Below are 8,989 nucleotides of genomic sequence, written 5' to 3'. Positions count from 1 at the left end.
TATTTTAGGTCATAGCCCTACGGGCCATGATCCTTGTGTGCGTACCTTCGGCCCTTACGCCTCCAGATCTTCATTGTCGGTTTTCGGTGAGCCTCGGCCCGTCTTCGGGCCTCATTGAGCGCTGCTCTTGGTCGACTCGCGATCCCTTGCCAACACAGGGCCCTCTGTAACCCCTGTAGGCCCCTGATAGATGCAGGACCCCACTTGGTCGCTGTTCTTTCTGAAGGGGGCCCACTCATGCACATACCACCCCGCGCCGACTAACAGCACTGGCGGTGCCAGACTCAAGTGCCAGTGCTAGTGCCAGTGTTAGTGCCAGCGCCGGACTCAGTGCCAGACCCTTATCGACTCAGGGGTCCCCTAACGGCGCAAAGGATCCGCTGACTGTCAACTGAGGGCCCGTCCACGCAGGTCGGGCCCCTGAAGAGGGCTCCGTCTAGCCGCGCCCTTAGGCCCTCCGATCGGGTCCTTGATCGTCGGCCCGGTGGGCCCTCCTGGACCATCGGAAGTCGCAACCTAAGGGGGGGGGAAGACCTTGTGCCCCCTCCTCTTCTACATGCGCCACTGGCGCTGCATTTGGCTCAATTTATACACGGCGTGATATTTGACACATAGAAATGATAGAAAATGCAGAGTTTTTCAACATCAATGTCCCGCTATTTCCTAAATGCAAACTGCCAACCGGGGAACTAGGACACAAGTGGTTCTTCCCGCGGATTGAATGTCATCAAAACAAATTGTCTTCCTGCGGCGGATTGGAGGGGCAGACCCTCCGCTCCAACTTCGCCCAACATTGAACTTTTGAGCACCAAACAACAGCTCTTTGACGGTGCATGGAGAGGAACGAGGTACAAATCATTGCCGTATAAATCACAGATACGAATCGAGTTATCCTCTCCCCCTCTCCACCCTTTCCATAAATACTCCACCGCTACTTCTTCCATAGACAAAGACCGCATTACGCCTACAACATGCTGCATAATATATCCCTGGCCTCGCCACGATGAAATGTTTGAAGATCCGAAATCGTATTCCCTACGATGTTTTCAATGCTACATACAATTTCCACTCACTATTCAGCTTTCAACCGCCGCTGGGTCCGTCAACCACCCTTACGTTAGATAGCCTTGCTTGCGTGCGCGTTTAAGCGTCACGCTGTCGCCAATGGCAACCGATGGAATTGTCGGCAAAAACTGCGTAAAAGTGTTGCAATCCGCCATAGCGGTCCACTAATTCACGGCAAAATCTAGATGGAAAAGTATAAGTTTCACACTTATAAAAAGCACTTAAGTTGATAAAAAAGACCAAAGATGTCCATAAAACCACAGAAAGCATTACTTTCATTGAAAGGAAAGTCTTAAAAGACCTCGAAAGTGTACCCATTGTGACGTCAGTCGGCTGAAATGTGCAGACACTTGAAGAGGCATCGGGATGACAACGACCTGGTCGCCAGCGAAACTTGCGCCGGGTTTCAAGACCGTTTACAAAATTTGGTAAAAGGAGGAAATATTTTTGTTGGTATATTTTTTAGGCCTGGAGCGGCGATTTTTTAATCAAACGGGCCTCCGATCAAGACAAATAATCATCAAAGCTTCAGCCCCAGCAGGAGGATTACTACAAGGCCACAGTATGACGGCCGGCGTGGTGAAGGGGAGAAATACGTCATGTAACGGATTTCATCATACTGTTCCGTCATCAATCAGTGGCCCATATAGGGTCCCGGCAGCTTTCCCAGTACCAGTGCGGTGGTGCAACGGCTGGCAGGTACCCGGGCGGCTCCGGTCAGTGCGCCCCGCTTCCACGTGCGGTACGGAATGGTGCGGCCCTGGCTGTGCCTGGCGCTGGCTGCCGCTCTTGGCCTGACGTCTGGACGTTTGGTCTTGCAGAAGGACAGAGGTGAGGCTTAGAGACATTTTTGATAGCGAACACGTTCACGCAAATGACAGACACTGATTTTTGCAGGGTATTTAATTTTGCTGGTTGGTATTAGACGTTTATGTGCTGCAAGTGGCTGGTCTAATTTGCTCGCAACGTGTGCAAGACACCAAAGAGGGTAAAAAACGTCACTCCAGTGGCTGGCTAGCTATTTTTCTGCTGTGATTTAAGTATGTGGCCAGCGATCTGTAAGAACACAACAAAAGTAGGACCTTTGTCTCAATGTAACGAAACATGATTTTCGAGGCAGCAATAAACGCCCGTTACTCATGAATCATCTCCATTTGTTTGGTACATGCCAGACGTGACGAGGGCAGCAGCCAAGAGGATGTATTTGTTAAACACTACGCCAACCTGTATGGCATCATCCCGGTGTGTTCTGAACCTTTGCATGTTAAAACGCGCCCGGTGAATCGGTGATTTGGTTTTTAAGGGCGCCTCGGCATCGGGGCCATAAAACACGCCCGGGTGACCGGCTAAATGCCCTTCGCTGAATACCTGTTGGGGGTCAAATTGACCACCCGGATATCCCCAAAACTAAGATAGCTAGAAACACCAAATTCATAGGGAAGATTGGCCTGTACGTGAACTCATTTGAATCAAATTTGAGGTTTCTAGGTTATAAGCTTTGGGGTCAAATAAGGTCAAACGAGGTCAAATTCTTACTGAGTGTATCAAGTGCTCCAGGCCTCCTCATGCTAGAGACCTGCTCAAAGAAAAGGTCAATGAGGTCAGTGACCTTGTTTGACCTTTTTAGGGTATAGGTAACCAAATACGCGCGAGATTGTTCCTATCTTGCCATTCGAATAAGCGTTAGGGATTACGTTAAAGGGCATGTTCTTTAAAAAATATGCTGACCTGGATCCTTTAAGTCAGTGGCCTACTCTGGCCTTTAAAAAGCCCATGGAAGATGTTTTTGCGGCCCCAGTCATTAACGAATTTGTAGGAAGCACCAGAAACTACCCCATAAAATCAAGTCCTCGAGTAAAAGAGCAGGTTGCTTATGACCTCGTCCTGGTCTTCATATCTGATCCTAGGTCAGTGAAATTGATTGTAATTATGAATTCAAATGGTTTATTACTTAAGAAACTAACTCAGATATGCATGGATTCGTCAAACACTCTGTTGTTGCACCACACTAAACGATTCCCTATAAATGCCCTTCGCTGGCAGCCACAGCCTCACTTTGACCTGCCATAGCTCAGCGATTCAAGTTAGAGGATCCGCTATTCAATTCTCTACTGCTTTGCAAAGTTTGGTGTGGCCACGCCGCGCCATTTGGAAATTATTCAGGAAAACCTCGCGGGAGTCAATGTGGTTCCCCACCCGAGCGTGTTTTAAATCTCACCCTATGGGAGTTCATTTAACCTGTTCGCTACCAGGGGGTCTCACATCTTCTCCAATAACTCTGGTGACCAAGGCCAAAATTTGCGCTAGACTGATCTTGGATGGCCTGACAGAATGGTTGCCAGAACAAAAGTGGTACACTTGAAGTGTGAGCAAGAAGAAGTATCTTTACAGCTTATTAGAGCTGCATTTCCTGCAAGAAAAAAGTACGTCTCGAAGCAGAGGGTCGTGCAGCAGGAGCCGACGTGGTCAGCAGCTTTGTGCTCACAATATTTGTAAACGTATGCACTCACGTGCCCATTTATACACCTTGTGATCAAAGCCATTTTGGACATTATTCTGGGTAAACCTTCGGGAATCTCTGTGGCTTCCACCATAAAGCGAATGCCATTCACAGTGTTCTATAACTTAAAGCATCATTAACCTGCCACCTAACACTCCCGTCCTACGGTCAGGCAACTCAGCTGCCTCGTTGTCGACAGGCGCCGCTGGCTCGGTCTGCCTGACGTCTGCCGGTCATCTGGGCACGTGTCAGCCGGCCGGCGGCTGTCCCCTCTCAGACGGCGTCACCAGCGCTGGCTGCCGGACCGGGGAGCGCTGCTGCCCGCACGACAGTGGCGCCGCCATATGGCCGATCCTCCTGATCTCCGAGGGCAGCGGTGCACCGACGGCTCCGGTGGACGCCCGCACCGGCCGCCGCCGCCGCCAGGCCGGCAGGCGGGATCCCTACCGATCGCCTGCTGGGCTCAGACCGTATGAGCATCCCTCTGATCCGCACCAGCGGCCGCCCCGGCCCGGTCCGCTGGGGGACATCAACGAAGCCTTTTTTGTCAACGGCTCACCGGTGGACAGGCGCGGCGGCCAGGGCACGGGCGTGATCAGATCCCGCCCGAAGAACTTTCCCAGGTTCTACCAGGTGTTCGGCCGCCGACGGCGGCCGCGATGGCCTGTGGTGTTCGGCCGCTGAGACCTGGGGGTGGTCAGAGCCGACAGCGTGCGGTAGCCAGGGCCGACAGCCTGTGGTGGCCAGGGCCGACAGCCTGTGGTGGTGAGGGCCTGATAACCTGTGGTGGCCAGGGCCGACAGCATGTGGTGGCCAGAGCTGACAGCCTGTGCCCTTACCGTCGCACCCACACACACTGTGTGACCATTCACTTCTCGTGCTGAGCGGCTCACCTGTGGCGCAGTGCAGCACGTCATGTCGTCTGGTGTTATCGCTCACCCGCGCGGTGCGAGTGGCTGACCGGCTGCATGCAGCTGATACAAATAAAACACTCGTGAACCGTTATTTTGTACCGTATATCATGTTGGACAGGATATGTTTTCAAACAACTGCAAGCCGAATGGTGTGGGCGGTGATCCACTTGATGTAAAAAATATATATATTGCCCCCGGAAGATGAATCGGAACGTGAGCGGACTATTATTCTAAGCATCTTCTATGACAGCGTGCTGCACAGCTAACGACACTTCAAGTTAGAATAACAGTGACCTTTACTCGGTAACACAGAAATCCTTGAAGGCGACACGATGATCCCCTTTTCAGGTAATCAGTCGGATATCCCACACGCTCCAATCGCCATTGTATGAGCTACGCTGGGCATTTCAAAGACCGTCCAAGCGTGGAAAAACAAATGTTATTGAGTTATCATCAGCAACACAATCAGCATTAACATGAGATCGATTGGAGGGGGTTAATTTGACCTCATGTTTACCCCCCCCCCCTAAGGTTTGTATTTCAAAAATGACTTTCGGACTCCAAATGGGCATGCAAGGGCGATCAGGGACGTAGAAGACAGTAAAGTTCCTGTCCTTTTGCATTCCATGTACTACTTGTTATCTCGACTAACCCATGATGGGCCAGTTACCGTCTTTTTGTTCATGGAGGATCTCGGATTACGGATGAAAGCCATTTTTAACACTCACTCGTTTGGAGGGTTACTTTAAACCCCAAAACGTGTTCCGAAAAGCTTCCCAAACTGTGTGGTGTACCCGCGTTTAAATTGGTTTAGCTGTATCCGATAAAAAATATTGTTGAATTTAAAAACTATTTACACCTTATAAGATTGATGACCAGTGGCAGGTCAAAGTCAGGCCATAGCTGTCATGAGAGGCATTTCCCAGAGAATTGTCCCTATGATGTTACAACGGAATGCTAAACGAAACCTTCGAGACGGTTTCTTTACCAGGTAGGTAGTTCGAGTCAGGATCACTCCTGATTCCATTGGCCAGGTGTGGCGGTCAGGTCGAGGTGAAGGTTTGACTTCCTAAAAAATGAAGTCAAAACCGATCTCAGAACCATAGCTGACGTCATTAATTAGGCTCCGAGTACACGTATGTACACGATGCCGATGATTATCTAGCAACTGCTGTCCAGACCTATCGCATTGCAAGAGGAGTCACTCATCAGTGGTGACACCTACCTTACGTTATAAGGTATGCACGTTTTTCAGGGCGTCCCCTTACAAATGCGTTATAGGCATTAAGGCGTGCATCGAAGTGCCAAAGCTTGAAAATTCGGAGAAGGCACGTACAAATAAGTAAACCAAGATTGTGCGATGTTGAATGCCTTGCAATAAATTGAGCGCCTCTACGGCTTGATGAATTTGGTTTTCAGGAGAACACTTCGGGGCGCATCTCTCTGTCACGAAATCCTGTGTAATCCACCGCTTTTAAGTCATCCGCCTACGGCTCGTCTGGTTGTGTCTGGTTCGCAGCCCATTCGTGCGTTACGAGACAAGCTAGAGGGGCAAGACACCTTCCACTGGTCGGAATTTCAACCAGGAGCTATTGCCGGGAAGTCCCGACAGCCCCACCATCGCGGCACCTGTCGCCCGCCTGGAGATTAGCTGGACGTCAGCAGAAGAGAGTCCAGGGGCGCAGCGCTGCAGCATACACTTCCACGGAATGCTCAGGCAAGCTTGAGCAAGCTTGAGCAAGCTTGTGGAGTTTCGTTTTGAGAAGTCACATCAAAGCGTTGGTCACTGCTGCCTCTCAAAAAAATACATTCTATATATACATGCATATATATATATATATATATATATATATATATATATATATATATATATATATATATATATATATGTGTGTGTGTGTGTGTGTGTGTGGTGTGTGTGTGTGTGTGTGTGTGTGTGTGTGTGTGTGTGTGTGTGTGTGTGTGTGTGTGCGTGTGTGTGTGTGTGTGTGTGTGTGTGTGTGTGTGTGTGTGTGTGTGTGTGTGTGTGCGTGTATGTGTTATAGTTCCCTATTACGTTGTAAAGAGCTGTTTTATGCTTTCTCTCATCATGGACGCTAATTGTCGCCCACCGGTAGCCGCCTTCCGAAAAAGGCATTTTCAAATTAGCCAAAGACAATGTTTTCTAGGACAATGCCTTGCTAAGACAATGATTTTGCTAAATCAAAGACAATGCCTTGCTAACGGGGACCGCAGCAAATTAAAGTTCTCCAGGGGGAAAACGTGACGTTGTTCGAACGCTACCGTCAATTTTTAGATGATTGGCTTACAATCCTACAGGATCAGAGGGGACAGTTTCCACTCAAGTAGGAAATAACGTTCCCGGACCCTCGCGTGCGCTGTTCGCGAGCCGCCAGAGATGCCCTGGGACTTATTTTAATAGCGACGCCGCTCGTAGCAGGTGGTGTTTAACAAAGCACTGGTCCCGCCACCAACTGCCTTTTTCTCGCTACTAAGACTTTGGGTGTACAAAGCCGTCACAGCACATGAGAGAAAACATATTCGTGAAGACCAAAGGTGGTGAAGAATGTAAAATACATCCAATATTTGACACCAAATCTATACGGGCTGTAGCACAAGAGATAACGAAGAAAACTGCCAGCACCCAAACAAAAGCTGGGTCTCCCGAAGCTGATCATGCATCCAGGATTTCCCACACCCGGCCCATCATTTCTTGGAGTTATCCTTATTGCTATCATGAAGGGAGTCAGATTAACACGCGCCGGGGTGGCCGGCTAGATACCCTTCGCTCGGGTGGGGAGGGAGGTCAATTTGACCCCCCTGAGATCTCGGGAGCTAAGAAAGCTAGAAATATCAAATTTACAGGTTGTGTTGACCTGTGCGTGAACTCACTTAGGTTAAAGTTTCAGGTTCCTAGGTCATGACCTTTGGGTCAAAAAGGTCAAACAAGGTCAAGTTCCAGGTTGGTCTTCAAAGTGCCCCCAGAACGTAGATAACCGTTTCTAAGTAAAAGCTCACATTCCCATTTAAGGTCAGTGACCTTGTTTGACCTTTTGAAGGTCAAAGTGACCAAAATCATACAAGATTGCTTTGAGTTTTGCATTTGACTAAGCGACAAAGATTACGCTAGGCAGTATGTTTCTAAACAAAATGTCGACCTAGGTCTTTTTAGGTCAATGACCTATTCTGACCTCTAAAAAGTCCATGGAAGATGAATAATGCAGTTCCTGCTGTCAATAAACTCGAAACGAGCACCAGAAAACGTATCGTACAGCAAGCCCTAGAGTAATAAAACAGGCTGGTTTTGACCTTGGTGTGACCTTCATACCTGACCTTAGGTCGAAGTGATTTGCTCATTCAACTGTTGTGTTGCCTAAGAAAGCATCTTAGATATGTGTGGCTTCGTCTAACATTTCGCTGCTGGATCAGATTGGACGCTTCCCTAGAAATTGTCTTCGCTGTAACCATGGCCTGACTTTGACCTGCCATACGTCAGCGACCTTACAAAGTACCTATCAATTTTTGATGCCAAGCGATCTGCTATTCAACTGCCTACGGCTATGCAAAATTTGGGGCGGCTATGCAGCGCCGTTCGGAACCCATTCTGGAAAAACCTTCGGAGGGGGGGTCAATCTGATTCCCACCCGAGCGGGTGTTAACACAAATAGAGATGGATGTTTTAGCCACTGACCTTGGTCGTTTGCAAAGCATGCCCCGATCGCATATAGCCCAGGCTGGAATCGAACGGGAAACACAGCTGTGCAGTGCAAGGTAAACCGGTAAAGACACCAAGGAAAAAACGTCTCACCACCTGCTAAAACAGCTGATTCACTGATCGCTTCTAAAAATTCAGCGAGCGCTCCACGAGATGGAATTCTGATGATTAGTGACTCGAATGCTAAGTACTTGCAAGGATGCTACCAACCACACAACAGTCCAAGATAGCAGATACAAGGGGAGGGGGGTACAAGATACAATATGTATATACAATGCGGGACGATCCATCATTTGAAAGAGCAGTTGCCTGCTTCCGCGAATGGGGGCAGGGTCAAGCCGGTTGTTCGTCACATTGAAACAAATGACGTAGCGATCGAGGGATTGGAGACCGATGTCTCCAAGGTTCTGCGTTTAGCTTACCTGGCTAGTGGCCTTCTGGGAGTGATAGCGGTAACGATCGTCCTAAGGTGAACTGTACGATGACTAGCAAACTATCAAACGTAGATTTCCGTGGAGCACTCGATAAGTTCCGTTGTGATAGTGTGGGAAGAGACGGCATGCATTTTAACAGGCCAGTGGCAACTCTGGCTGTTCATGAACCTTCTAAATCGGTTGATGTTTTTTAGAGCATTGGTATAGTCGAAGAGGTGGTGAGTCAGTGTTACATTGCAGGCATACATCAAGAGGGTTATAGGCGACCCAGAAGCCATGATTGCTATAAATTTGAACTTGTCGATGAGTTTAAAGGAGCACTCATAAACTGTCGATTCATTAGGTCTGCAAACAAAGTTGG

The sequence above is a fragment of the Pollicipes pollicipes genome, unplaced genomic scaffold (genome assembly GCF_011947565.3).
Source record: "Pollicipes pollicipes isolate AB1234 unplaced genomic scaffold, Ppol_2.1 Scaffold_4295;HRSCAF=5057_pilon_pilon_pilon, whole genome shotgun sequence".
Lineage (NCBI taxonomy): Eukaryota > Metazoa > Arthropoda > Thecostraca > Pollicipedomorpha > Pollicipedidae > Pollicipes > Pollicipes pollicipes.
This window is presented reverse-complemented; position numbering follows the sequence as displayed.